Below are 15,876 nucleotides of genomic sequence, written 5' to 3' on the forward strand. Positions count from 1 at the left end.
AAAAATTTGATATGACTTATAACCATATATATATATCATGCATATATTATATGTATATAATAAAGCATGAAAGAGCTGTAAATATGAGATAAAAGCATGGAAGAGCTGTAAACATGAGATAAAAGATATTGTAACAACGTTTGATGAAAAATCATTTATATGATAGAAAACGTCAAAAATCGTGTTAAGTGTACATATATTGAGCTTAAATATAAACATACAATATATGTAAGTAAACTACTCTTATATCTAGGTAACTCCACACATATGAACTTGAATCTTTAACGCTTGATTGTCGTGTGTTGAAATACTTGTAAAGAGAAACATAAAAACAAAACTAGAGAATATATTAGCGATAAATTGTTTGACAAATCATCATCAAAACTATAGGGTCAACAATCTCCCTCTTTTTGATGATGGCAAACAATTTATATATTGATATGAAATATATACTGATAAACACTGATAAACCACATACAATATGAATTAAACATATAGACAATATATATCATGAATCAAACATATAAACCACATTGGATTTTCTCCCCCTTTGACAACATCAAAAAGGGAAAGAAAAAAAAGGTAAATATATATTGAATAGGAGCAATGCTCCCCCTGCATATAAGCACAGATAAAAAAACAAATATACAGCTAAAGCTCCCACTGTCAATTTGCATAGATGATATACAAAGATCATATTTATACATAGGAGCTAAGCAACCATATCCATCCAAGTACAACCATAAACAATATATAGACCAAATACTACATAGTTTTTCACAAACATAATTTGTTCCACAAAGCTACAAATCATACACAAATAGTTTCACAAAGTCATATAGTTTTCCACACAAACATAGAGTTATTACAACTCAAAATAAAACATAAGTAGCGAGTTTTGTTTCACCATAGTTTTCCACACAAACATAGAGTTATTACAACTCAAAATAAAACATAAGTAGCGAGTTTTGTTTCACCAATACATAACAATGAGCATGAAAACCAACACAACTCAAAATAAAACATAAGTAGCGAGTTTTGTTTCACCAATACATAACAATGAGCATGAAAACCAACAATAAAAGTCAATCACCACCAGAAGCAGGGCCAGAGCCAGAAGCAGATCCATCATCAGAGCCAGAATCAGATCCATCAGCAGGGCCCTCCTCAGAATCAGAACTGGAGGATGGATCCGGAATCCCAAGAGACTGACGCTGATAAGATAGAATAGTCCTAACGTCCCTCTGAATAGTTGAGACCTGAGTCTCGAGACGATGCAAAGGGGCACAGATATCAGAAGTGGAGGAGGTGGAGGAGTCAGAAAGTTGCATACGGGAGAGAGAGACTCTATCAAAGTATTCCTTACCCGGATCAACTTTGGGTTCATTGGAGAGAGCAACACCGAAGTATTGAAGAATGAGGGCGATGAAACTGCCAAAAGAAAGAAATTTATAATGCTTGCATGTCATGTTTTTAAGAAAAACATTTGCCCAATTCACTTTTATTTTGGCAAAAATAGCATAAGCAGCATTAACCTTGTCAGGAGCAAAATGATCAAAGCTACCGGGTTTAGGAATGAGATTATGAGCAACAATACGAGTTATGATTTTGGCGGTGGGATTGAGTGATTTGTTGTTCATAGGATAGGTGCAACCGAGCTTAAACATGATATCGTTCATAGCTTGATCAGTGTGTTCGATAGACATAAGCTCGACATCAGTTGACGGGATCTTAAGGATTCCCGCAAGTTCGTCGGCATTAAAAGAAATCTGGATGTTTTTAACAAATGTGGAGATGGTTTGGACACCATCAACAGTGAAAGTGACAGACAAATTCACATAAAACAAATATACCAGAAATGGATAATAAGGAACTTTACGTTCCACATCTAACAGTCTAGCCAACCCAACATCATGTAGAATCGTATGAATGTCATACATGGCTAATTGTTCGAATTTGATATATCTAGTGGGCAGGATTTTCAGTTTGCATAGCTCCCTATATTTCTTAACCTAAGGGGCTTATAACAGAAGATAATCCTCATAATGAGAGGCAATGGAAGAGAGGAACCAGATTCAGGTTTAGATCTTTCTTAGAGGTATTGACAGATATGATTAATTAGGGTTTTGACAGAGGTGAAATTTGACAGAAATTGAAAACCCTAACAAAGAAAATAAAGCACAATTAATGATATAATGAGGCAACTCTTATCAAAACCCTAGAATAGAAGATGTTGAAACTTTAGAGGCAACGAAAAGAAATTGAAAGGTGAGCAGATTCCGCAGCAAAATTTAACACGGAGATTTGATGAAAGAGTGTCCGCGGTCGACCGAAGGAACTCTGGCGGGCGACCGAGGGAAGAGCCTGGAATTTTGGGAGTAACTGTTGAATGAATTGGAAGATGAAGGGGATCAGATCATAAGAGGAGAAGGAGGGATGACTCAGATCTGGGCAGAAATGAGATCAACGGTGGTGGTTGATACGGGTTTAAAAAAATAACCAAATAAAACCGAAACCCGAAGTTGAAACGAAATTGACGTAGAAAAATCCCTTGCGGTCGACCGCTGCGGTCGACCGTGATAAACACCAGAAACTTTGACGGTCGACAGTGGCGGTCGACCGCAAGAAAGAAAAAGGCATAGGCAGTTTATAAAATCTGGATTTTGAAGAAAATTCAATTTCATCCTTAATAATATTGTTTTATAAGATATATAAATACATATAAAGTTTTTAGCCATTTAAAAACAAAAAAATATTTTATTTTAACTTAATAAAAATACAATTCATCATTAAAACTCAAAAACTCAATTATTCAACAACCAAAATGAACAAAAAAAAAAAAAAATTTGATATAAAAATCATTTTGGTACCCAAATCATTTTGGTACCGCTAAAATTTGGGACATGACCCCTATCATTTAAATCCAATGCCCTAGGATTATGAACCCGCTTGGGCGTATTTTGTGCACCGATACGATCAAAGCAAAAATTATAAACATGACCCATACGATTGCAATTTGTGCAATGTAGAGGTTTGAATGGTTTACGTTGATCGAAATGAAATGCACGTGGTTCATTTGCAAGAATAAATTTTTCTTTGTAATTATTTTGCAAACGAGAATTTCTTTTTAAATCGAAACAAAACATGGCCAAATGACCAAAACGACCATAATAATCACATTTGTACACATGAGCATGTTTATGATTTAAACTATGTGTGTGTACATGTGTATGTGATGAAGAAGCTTGATGGGATGCACAATCATGAATAGGCTTGTCAATTTTTGGTGCATTATGACAAAATTGAGCTAAATGACCTTTAAGACCGTAAATAGGACATTTGTGAATTTTGTCATACATATGTGCATAGTGAATAGGTTTCTTAGAAGAATTAACATTGGACTTTGCACATAAGTCCATAAGCTTTTTATTATTAGCAATACAAGTGTTTAGTGTTGAATCTAAGATGGATATACGTTTTCTCATTTGATTCAACTCATCATTGTGCATGCAAGCATTGCTACTAGAAGTAGGATAAACAAGATTACTCATCATAGATTTCAACTTATCTACTTCTAACATAGCATCACGTTTTTCATGAAGCAAACTAGCATTTTCAATTTTCAAATTTTCATTGCATTCTTTAAGAATTATATTTTCATTTGCAATAAAATTAAACTTAGTAGCTAGTGTTTCATGAGTGGATTTCATATTAACATACTTACTCTTCATGTGCTTCAATAAATTTTCATAAGGCGTAAGCATTATCAAAATGAGCAAATTTGTTAGAAAACGATGAGTGAAAAGCATTAAGCAAATATTCTAACAAGAGCTTGTTCATGTTAAACAATCTTTTATCATTTTCACTCCATTTAGATTTTTTCAAAATGTGAACAACATAGGCATCCTCAATAATCTCCCATAAATCGAATTGTTTAGATTGAACAAAAAGTTTGAATCTAACACGCCATTGAGCATAGGGAAAAATATCCAAACGAGGAGCAACATTAATAGCATAACCTAGACTAGATGCATCATACATATCCATAATGATTATGTGCAAGAAGCAAAAAAGCAATCAACACTAGATTAGCACAAAAACGATAACTTGGATCTTTAACTCAAGGCGATTAGTCCTTAAATCAAAGAGCACCAAGCTCTGATACCAATTGTTAGACCCTAGAGGGGGGTGATTATGGTCATATGCTAATCTAATCCCGATTAAATTCCAATTAAAATAATGTTGATCAATTTGTTCTAGCAAGAGATAAATATGAATAAGAACGATAAGAAAAAAGCACAAATAAAAATATACGTTAAGCAAGCACAAACACAAGATATGTTTACGAGGTTCGGTCCTCACGGCCTACGTCCCCGCCCCTCATCTCGAGGAGATATCCACTATCACAATCTGGTTCGGAAGCCGGAACTTCTACACACTCGGTTTACAAGATCACCGAAAACTCTCACACTACACAATCACTAATCAATCACACTTTACACACTAAGTGTAGGAACCTAGCCCGTGTCCTCCTCCTCAAGTGCTCGGGTGCAACCTCTCCCTAGGTTCGTCAACCGACGCCACTCCTATTGGATTCGACCCTGTCTCTCGCCTCACACTTCTCTTGGTGTACAAGTGTATTACAAGTGATACTCACAAAATAAAGATTAAATACAATGGTTTGTTCTCAATAACAAATGAGAACGCAAATGAAGCTCACACTCACTAAATCACACTCCACAACCCACACTATATAGTATGAAGATATTAAGCTCAATATGTGTGTGTGATAACAGTGAATAAAAATATTACAACTCAATAAATATAGCTAAGATATGAAAATTAAGTAGAAAGCTATATGTAAAGATGAGTTAGAGAAAACTTCTCCATAGACAAGAAGAACAGTGGATGGTGAGATTAAAAATCCTCTTCTTGTAGTAGGAAAACTTCTTTTGAAAACAGACTGATAAAATCAGCTTAAACAGCTCTTTTAAACATACTTAAGATTTTGTTAAACACAAAACTTAGATATTGTGAAAGAGAGCAGCAATGGGGTATTTATACCCACTCAAAAACTCAGCAAAAACCAACTTGAAATGATCAAAAAGTCCCCAGAGAATTGTTATAAAAATAGCCGTTAAAAAGCAATGATGACATCGGCGGTCGACCGTGGAAATCTCGCGGTCGACCGCGAATCTCGCGGTCGACTCGGCCGCGGCGGTCGACCGCGAAAGTCTCTGGATGTATTCACGGTCGACCGTCACGGTCGACCCCGGGCATATAAAATCCAGACTATGATAATTTGTTCATGGCGTTCGACCGTGGCGTTCGACCGCAAACTGACACAGTCTGAAAACCTGTTTTTGGGATGATTTTGAAAATACTTTAAAAATAACAAATCAATTCCAAAAATAATAAAACTTTGGGAAAAGTTTCTAAATGATAAAATGAACATGTTAGAAAAGGAATTTTTGGAAAAATAATTTTCGTTTGCAAAAACACACTGTTTTTGAAAAGTGTTTGTAAAACCTGTATTTTATGAATATGAAAATTTTGATATGACTTATAACCATGCAAATATATATCGTGCATATATTATATGTATATAATAAAGCATGAAAGAGCTGTAAACATGAGATAAAAGATATTATAACAACGTTTGATGAAAAATCATTTATACGATAAAAAATGTCAAAAATCGTGTTAAGTGTACATATATTGAGCTTAAATATAAACATACAATATATGTAAGTAAACTACTCTTATACCTAGGTAACTCCACACATATGAACTTGAATCTTTAACGCTTGATTGTCGTGTGTTGAAATACCTGGAAAGAGAAACATAAAAACAAAACTAGAGAATATATTAGCGATAAATTGTTTGACAAATCATCATCAAAACTATAGGGTCAACATCATGAACTTGGTTGAAGGGATTTGCCAAGCGAGGCCGCTGCGAGGGTGAGCGCCATGCTTCTGCTTCTAAAACGCGGGGGTGAGCCTCGTGTTTGCATTCAGAAATGCGGGGGTGAGCCTCACGTTTTGTCTTTGAAACGTGGGGGTGACCTTCGCGTTTTGTTGTTATGAAACGCAGGGGAGACCCTCGCGTTTTGTATTGAAGTCGAACCGACTTAGTGTGAACGCGAGGATTGCATTCAGGTGGGATTCTCGCCTAGAATCTCGCGCTGATCTGATAGCTTGGCTGTCCTATAAATTGACCGAAAGGGTCAAATCAGAGTCAACTAAGACTTTCATCAACTTCGTATTTTCTTAACGAGAACTTCTCGTTCAAATCTCCGGCGAACTCCTATTCACCACCGAAAAACTCATGACTCCACCGAAGCGTGCCTCTAAATCCAAGAAAGTCACCTTAGTGACTTCAAACGCGCCGGCGGCTGAGGCCGCTGGTTGTGCTACTGCTCATAGAAATTAGAGCTGAGATGAAGACGGAAATGGAGTTGGCTATTCAACAAATGAGAGAATTGTAAGATCAACGGCTTCAACCTTCTGAGTCCAGTCAGTGAGCTAAATCCAGCCGCCACACTCAAAATGTTACATATGATAGTAATCTAGAAGTTGATGAAGTTATTTTTGCTGATACACCTCCTAATAACAATAACGCTGAGGGTAGTTTAACGGATCCTCCCAACAATAATATTGGGGGTAGTTCAATTACACCTCTTAATAACACTGGGGGTAGCCCAATTATTTCTCCTCTATTGCCGTAGGGGGGGGGGGGGTGATTAGGGTCTTATGCTAATCTAATCCGATTTTATACCAATTTAAAATTAATTAACAAGTTATCCTAGCAAGTATGAAATACAATAAGATATATGAGCTAGGATAAGCAATATGAACAATGAGATATATCCTATATGATAAAAATATATACAAGGATATATAAACTAACACAAGGGTGAAATAAACATAAACAAGATAATGAATGAAATAACTGAGCAATGCACAATTGGCGATATAAGATAAATGCAAAAGCAAATGCGCCAATGACAAACTCAAACACACTCAAATGATCACGGAGTTCAGACCTTCCGTCCTACGTCTCCGCTCCCCACTCCCGGAGAGAAATTCACTATCACAACCGGGTTTTCTACGCTCACCCGAATAACGTTTATATCTCACAATGTCGGTTTTTAACGCTCACTGATCAACGTAACACTCACACTCACAATGTCGGTTTTCAACGCTCACCGATCAACGCTCACTCCTCACACTCGGTTTTCTAGCTCACCGAAAACTTTTCAATCTCACATTGTAAAAAACAATAAATTTGTTCTCTACAATAGATGAGAACACAATGAAAGCTCACGCTCAATTGTTACAACTCTCACCAACCCAAATATACTATATATAAAAATACGATAAGCTCATGTGGGTGTGTGTAACAATGAGAATAAATAAAACTTAACTCAATAAAAACTAGCAATAAGATTGATATAAAATACAATAGTAAAAATGCTAGGAAATAGAGTTAAGGAAACTTCTCTATAAACACAAAGAGAGGATGATGAAATATTAAAGATTAACTCTTTAACAACTGATGTAAGTTCCTCTTTGTAAAACCCCAAACTTAAAACAAACTAACCAAGCTTAAACCCTTATTAAACTTTTGTTTTAAAAACTTCTTGGTTAGATTGAAGGATGAGAGCAAGGGGTATTTATAGCCTCCCAAAATCTCAGCCAAAACCCGAAAGAAAAAGACCAAAAAACCTACGAATCAGAAATCTGATTCTGTACAAAAATAGCAGTTGGAGTGAACGACGGTCGACCGTGAAAATCTCGCGGTTGACCGCGGGCCACTTTCGAAGCTGAGAATTTTCCAAAGACTTTGATGGACGACCGTGGCGGTCGGCTGTGGAAAAATTCAAGCTGACGGTCGACCGTGAAAGTTTCTGTTTGACTCCGCAGGTAAAAACTCAGGTGCGGTCAACCGTGGCGGTCGACCGTAAACTGATATAAAATATTTCAGGTTTGAAAGCAGTTTGCTGATTTTAAAACACTGTTTAAAAATATCAAATAAATTTCAAAAATTATGAAACTTTGGGAAATGATTGTAGACATGATAGTACACATGCTACAAGAACTGGTTTTCTAAAAGAACTTCCCAAATGAGAAATATCATCATTTTACAAAATAGTTCAAAACATAAAAATGTAAACATATGAATTTTGATATTTTAGCTAAGCCATGTTTTGAAACTTTACAAAATGATTTTATAGACTTGAAGAAAGATGTAAACTATTGTTATGAAGTCTATAAACAATGAATATAGTATTTTATTAAAATACACATATAATGCACTAAAACATGATTTCATTGAACTAAATAAAATTGATATTGATGAAATCATATATATGCATATAAGTATGAAACAAAAATATGTTTTCTAATTATATTTAATTGTTTCATAGTAAAGCTTGAAAGCTATCAAACCAAAACATATATGTATATATATAATTATATATATACAAATCCAAAATGTGTATGTGTGTGTAGGATTGAGCTTAAAGTACTAGCACACATAATATAAAAATCTCACACTAAATTACCCAAGCTTGATCTTAATTTTCAATAGCTTGACTTGGTAATCTTACGGATGAAGCTTGAAATTGGATCTTCAACTTGAAATGCAAGGCTTCAACCACTATTCCACCAACCTCCATTTGATATGATCGTTATGACGCAATCCATCCAACCTCCAACTCGTTGTTTTCCTAGAATAAATACGAAAACACAAACACTAGACAAACAACATTAGATGTAAATTGTATATAAATCATCATCAAAACAAGAAGGCCAACAATCTCCCCCTTTTTGATGATGACAAATAATTTACAAAAAGGATATATGCATGAAAGGAAATGAGTATACAAAGTATAATATATCATGCATATAAACAAGAAAGAATATACTCATAATATTTCTCCCCCTTTGACAACATCAAAAAGAGGAAAACAAAAGAATAAAGAGAGCGAAAACTCACCCTATCAAAATGCATGAGTGAGTATATAAAAAAAAAAAAGATATAGGGATTGCTCCCCCTATCAAAATGCCTTAATGAATATATGCAATGAATGCTAAGGCATACATATGTGAGCAAGCAAGATGAAAAAACATTCTAAACACAACTCACATATAAAAAAGACAATGAGAACACATATAAATATGTCAAAATGAAAATAGTGTCTCATTAACACAAAAAATATAAAAGCCATATAAAAGAATAGATTTATGAAAATAAAAAAAGAGGAACATGAGAATCATGCAAAAAGTTTTCAAATGAAATTGAATCAACCAAAAGAAATCATAAATCAAATTTTATATTCAAAAACAATGTTTGATCAATAAATAGAACTTTCTTTGTAGAACTTGATCAAAGCACTCATAGAATACATTATCAAGCATATATGAAATTTGAATCATCTATTTGTTCTATATAATGAATTCAAAAGAAACAAATCAAAACATAATTTTTGACAAAATATAAGAGAGGCAACAATTTATCAACTCTTAAGCTTGTAACAACCCATATAAACATTTAAGCATCTGGTAAATATGATTTGGGAATAAATACCCAATAAACCTGGAGGGTTATATAAGTACAAACCTCTCATCAAAATCAAAACTAATAATCATGAAAACAAAAGAATTTGACCAATAAAAAAATTGTTTTCATGTTCAAAAGTTTAAAGTATAATTTTTCAAAACCAAGAAAAAAGAAAAAAAGAAAAACCCTAAAATTCTTGGTTTAAAAATCATTTTGGCACCCAAGTATTCTTGGTGCCGGATTGTTTAGGGACATGACCCCTATCATTTAGGCTCAAAGCCCGAAGGTTATGAACCCGTTTGGGCACATGTGGTACACTAACACGGTCAAAGCAATAATCACTCAAATGACCCTTCCGATTACAATATGTGCAATGAAAGAGATCCATTTGTTTTTGTGGACCATTAGCTCGTGCACGTGGAACATTTGCAAACAAAGGTAAATTATTTGAGGCTTTTTGCAAATGTGAAACATTATCAAAACAAAACTTTCCTAAGTGACCAAATCTACCACAAACATTACATTTATAAACATGTGGTCTAATAGAAACATTTAACAAATGAGACTTATTTTTCAAATCAAAATAATACTTCGCCAAATGGCCAAACTGACCACATAGATCATATTTGTACACATGAGCATGCTTATGATGAACATGATGAGTATGTGCATGTGTATGTAATGAAGAAGCCTTATGAGATGCACAAGAAGCATTAACCTTAGAAGATTTGTGTGCATCATAACAAAATTTAGTAATGTGGACTTTACGACCGCAAATTGAGCATTTGTAAATTTTGCTATACAAGTGTGCATAGTGTGTAGGTGATTTTGTAACACTAAGTTTAGCCCACTTGTCCATAAGTTTCTTATGGTTATCAATTCATGTATTAAGAGTTGAGTCTAAAGATGAAATGCGATTTTTAATAACATTCAACTCATCATTTGGCACATATGCATTTTTATTAGAAGTAAAACATAAATAGTCATTTATAAAAGAAGCAGTATCATTTTGTATGTTCTCTACTTCTAACATGACATTATCTTTTTCATGAGATAAGCTAGTTAAGATGTGGTTAATTTTTTATTTTCCAAAATTAACATGTCATTGTTTTCTTTAAGCATGGTATTTTCTTTTGTAATAGCATCCAATTTTGACATTAGCTCCTCATGATCGGATTTTAAATTTTCATGCTTGCTTTTTAAATCAATAAAGTCATTTTGTAATTTCTTGTAGGCATGCAATAATCTTTCACTAGCACAAGTAAGTTCATCACTAGATAAATCATTAATAAATTCGAACTCGCAAACCTCACTAGGGCTATCGCCTAGTGGCCGTATGCATGATGCTCTATATGAACTTAAAGCCGGATCCTCCAAAGCTTGTCGGATAGCCTCCAAGTCTCATTGATATGCTTCAATAAGTTTTCATAAGTTGTAAGCACTATCAAAATGAACAAATTTGTTAGGCATAGATGAATCAAGAGCATTTAGCAAATATTCTAACAAAATATTGTTCATTGTAAATATACGATGATCATTTTTATTCCACTTGGATTTCTTCATAGTGGGCACAATATAAGTATCATCTATAATTTCTCATAAATCAAAGTGTTTAGATTGAACAAAAATTTTAAATTTAACACACCATTAGGCAGATGGGAAATTGTCTAATCTAGGAGCAATATTAATGGCATAACCTAAAAAAGATGCATCGTTCATATCCATAATGTATATATGCAAGCAAGATACAAAAATTAAAAATTGGATTAGCACAAAAAGATAACTTGGATCTTTAACTCAAGGCGATTAGACCTTAAATCAAAGAACAATCTCCCACCTTTTGATATGACAAATAATTTACAAAAAGGATATATGCATGATAAGGAAATGAGTATACAAAGTATAAATATATCATGGCATAGCTCACCGAAAACTTTACAATCTAACAATGTAACAAACGTATAAATTTGTTCTCTACAATAGATGAGAACACAATGAAAACTCATGCTCAATTGTTACAACTCTCACCAACCCAAATATACTATGTATGAAAATACGATAAGCTCATGTGGGTGTGTGTAACAATGAGAATAAATAAAACTTAACTAAATAAGAATTAGCAATAAAATTGATATAAAATACAATAGTAAAAATGCTAGGAAATAGAGTTAAGGAAACTTCTCTATAAACACAAAGAGAGGATGGTGAAATATTAAAGATGAACTCTTCAACAACTGATGTAAGCTCCTCTTTGTAAAACCCCAAACTTAAAACAAATTAACCAAGCTTAAACCCTTATTAAACTTTTGTTTTAAAAACTTCTTGGTTAGATTGAAGGATGAGAGCAATGAGTATTTATAGCCTTCCAAAATCTCAGCCAAAACCCCAAAGAAAAAGACAAAAAAATCCACAAATCAGAAATCTGATTCTGTACAAAAATAGCCGTTGGAGTGAATGACAGTCGACCGTGAAAATCTCGCGGTCGACCGCGACCCACTTTCGAAGCTGAGAATTTTCCAGAGACTTTGACGGTCGACCGTGGCGGTCCATTGTGGAAAAATTCGAGTTGATGGTCGACCGTGGTGGTTGACCACGAAAGTTTCTATTTGACTCCGCAGGTAAAAACTCAGGTGCGGTCGACCGTGGCGGTCGACCGTAAACTGATATAAAATATTTCAGGTTTGAAAGCAGTTTGCTGATTTTAAAACACTGTTTAAAAATATCAAATAAATTCCAAAAATTATAAAACTTTAGGAAATGATTGTAGACATGATAATACACATGCTACAAAAGGACTTCCCAAATGAGAAATATCATCATTTTGCAAAATAGTCCAAAACATGAAAATGTAAACATATGAATTTTGATATTTTGGCTAAACCATATTTTGAAACTTTACAAAATGATTTTATAGACTTGAAGAAAGATGTAAACTATTGTTATGAAGTCTATAAACAATGAATATAGTATTTTATCAAAATACACATATAATGCACTAAAACATGATTTCATTGAACTAAATAAAATTGATATTGATGAAATCATATATATGCATATAAGTATGAAACAAAAATATATTTTCTAATTATATTTAATTGTTTCATAGTAAATCTTGAAAACTATCAAACCAAAACATATATGTATATATATAACTATCTATATACAAATCCAAAACGTGTTTGTGTGTGTAGGATTGAGGTTAAAGTACTAACACACATAATATAAAAACCTAACACTAAATTACCCAAGCTTGATCTTGATCTTTAATAGCTTGACTTGGTAATCTTACGGATGAAGCTTGAACTTGGATCTTCAACTTGAAATGCAAGGCTTCAACCACTATTCCACCAACCTCCATTTGATATGATCGTTATGGCGCAATCCATCCAACCTCCAACTCGTTGTTTGCCTGGAATAAATACGAAAACACAAACATTAGACAAACAACATTAGATGTAAATTGTATATAAATCATCATCAAAACAAGAAGGCCAACAGATTTGTGAGAAATAATTGATTATGTTTATATTATACCTACTTCGGAGAAATCCAAGTGGAGTAAAAATAATCAAATAATGTTTGCCATGAACAAGCTATTGTTTAAATTTTTACTTAATGCTTTTGATTCATCTTTATCTAACAAGCTTGATTCTTTTGATAGTGCTTATACATTATGAAAACTTAAGAAGCACATCAAGAGAACTTAGAGGCAATCCAACAAGCTTTGGAGGATTTTTCTTCAATTTCACATGGAGCATCATTTTCATGTACACAGCCATTAGGCGGTAGTCCTAGTGAGGTATGTGAGTCCGATAATAATGATGAACTTACTATTGATGAACTCGCACATAGATATGAATTATTAATGCATGACTACAAAAAATTGCAACGTAGTTTTATTGATTTAAAAAACAAGCATATTGATTTGAAATTCGATCATGAAATACTAGTATCAAAATTCGATATCATTTCTAATGAAAATATATATCTTAAGAGAGAAATGAAAAATTAAAATTGGAAAATACTATTTTATTTCATGAGAAAAATAATATCATGTTAGAAGTAGAAAACATTAAAAATGAAGTTAGTTCTTTTGTTAACACCTATATATGTTCTACTTCTAGTAACAATGCTTTTGTGGAAGAAAATGAGTTGAATTATGTTAAGAACCGCATATCATCTTTAGATTCAACCCTTAAAATATGCATTGTAAATAATAATAAGCTTATAGACTTGTGTGCAAAGTTTCGTATAAATTCTTCTAAGAAACTAACTCACTATGCACACATATATAATAAAATTTATAAATGCTCTATTTGCAACCATAAAGGTCATCTTGCTAAATTTTGTTATAATGTAAAAAAACCCTCAAAATCTAATAATTTTGACACTTGTACAGTCCATCATGCTTCATCACATCATACACATACACATGCATATAAAGTTCATCATAAGCATGCTTATGTGTATAACTGTGATTATTGTGGTCGTTTTTATCATTTGACCAAATTTTATTTTGATTTAAAAAGAGTTTCTCGTTTGTAAAATAATTTCAAAGAACCATTTATTTTTGTAAATGATTATCGTGCAATACCACATGGTCAATGCAAATCGGGCTCCGTCATTCCATCGGAAATTCTCTCGAATATCGAGACCCTCTGTGGAGCGGTCTTAGGGCAGCTACAGGTTGATAATACTGCCCTGATGAATTTGGTACACGGACAGTGAGAATCCGCTTCCCGGTGTTTCTCTTTCGAGATTCATCCACACCCCCATTCCGATAGTACAACTCACTGACTTTGCAGTCGGAGTAACCTATCGGCTGCTCACAGGGGTTCTCAGGTATATTCCACCAACCTCCATTTGATATGATCGTTATGGCGCAATCCATCCAACCTCCAACTCGTTGTTTGCCTGGAATAAATACGAAAACACAAACATTAGACAAACAACATTAGATGTAAATTGTATATAAATCATCATCAAAACAAGAAGGCCAACACTCATGTGTTTTTGATTAAGACTTTTAGACTTTTTTAGCTCATCTGCTTTTCATGTACTAATTGTTATCTTTTCTTATGCAATGTGCTACTCCAGTGAGCCTCTCTCTTTTCGTCATCACTTCGGTCATGAAGGCGATGTAGACAACAACGTGGCATTTCGTCTACGCCGGGAACTTCCGGTCTTTCAGGGCCAAAACAAGGAGCACGTAGAAATCATCACTCAAGCGAGTCCGCCGATCCTTAGGGCCATTAATACAGATGCTAAGCTCAAGACCACGGACATGAGAGTTCTAAAGAAGCCAATATTCTTGTTTAGAGACTCTGTCGATATCAACACGGAGCTCGTGTACGATGGGAACTGCAAAATGCTCCGGAAAATTGATGATCATTTCCTCTTCCTGCCTAATATGGAACAGATGTATCCCCTGTCATATTTTCAGTGCGCTTCCATCCCGAGGCATATGGAGTGGGATCTTGTCAAAGAACAAGACGGAGTATCCATTGGAGCACTTATTTATCAAGGCATTCGTCCGGTAGGTTATAGCGCGCAGTTGACGGCTTTGAAACCTGACTTAGTCAAGAGGGAGTATCCAGTTGGCGACGCTACCAACCCGACGAATGTTTTCATTAGAAAATTTATTGCGGTGAAGGGTGAATTTCCCGCTCAAGATTTTAGATCTCCCGGATGGGTATATTCCATAGATGAGGGATGGTGGGCTCGTATGGTAAACTTCATATTAGAAGAGTTGAGAGAGCCACTTACCAATTTCGACCTCGGGACTACATTATTGGCTACCCGATACGGAATCGTGCAGAGCCACTACAACCTTTTTGCCATGCTTGAGCATTACAATCCAAAAACGTGCACGCTCTTTACGCCTGTCGATAAATTAGGCTTTGCACTGCACTAAATGTATGAAGTCTCTGGTTTGCCGTTTGAGGAGATGCCATATGAGGAGTTTGTCCTAGGGACTAAAGAACTCACAATTTTGAGAGCGACAAATCTTGAAATTTATGAGACTTTTTATGAAGTGATGTGTCACTTCCACATTTGCGCTCAACTAACAGGGCTGCGTGGGGGTGGTGTCAAGCAAGTGTCGTGGGCCGAGTATTTATTTCAAAATCTGAGCCAAAAGAATGCTGAAGTGACCCGACTAGCAGTGATTTCTCTTGATGATATTAAACTCGAATTGATGTTGCTAGCTGTAGGCTGTCTAAAAATTACTGCATATAGCTGATCCCCATCAAACTTCGATGATGGAAGTTACAATCTGACGGCTTCTAGAAGACTACAATTTAAAAACTT

General features: G+C 34.4%; 1 protein-coding gene across 1 annotated transcript in view; it reads left to right on the forward strand.

Moving 5' to 3' along the window:
* The window catches only part of LOC109820406 (pentatricopeptide repeat-containing protein At3g23020), a 24,394-nt gene extending 9,352 nt beyond the window's left edge, over nucleotides 1-15,042 (forward strand). Inside the window, exon 3 of the mRNA XM_020386540.1 lies at nucleotides 14,665-15,042. The gene's annotated coding sequence lies outside the window, so the exon portion shown is untranslated. The remainder of the gene's footprint in view (nucleotides 1-14,664) is intronic.

Source organism: Asparagus officinalis, chromosome 8, assembly GCF_001876935.1.
Source record: "Asparagus officinalis chromosome 8, Aspof.V1, whole genome shotgun sequence".
NCBI classification, from domain to species: Eukaryota; Viridiplantae; Streptophyta; class Magnoliopsida; order Asparagales; family Asparagaceae; genus Asparagus; species Asparagus officinalis.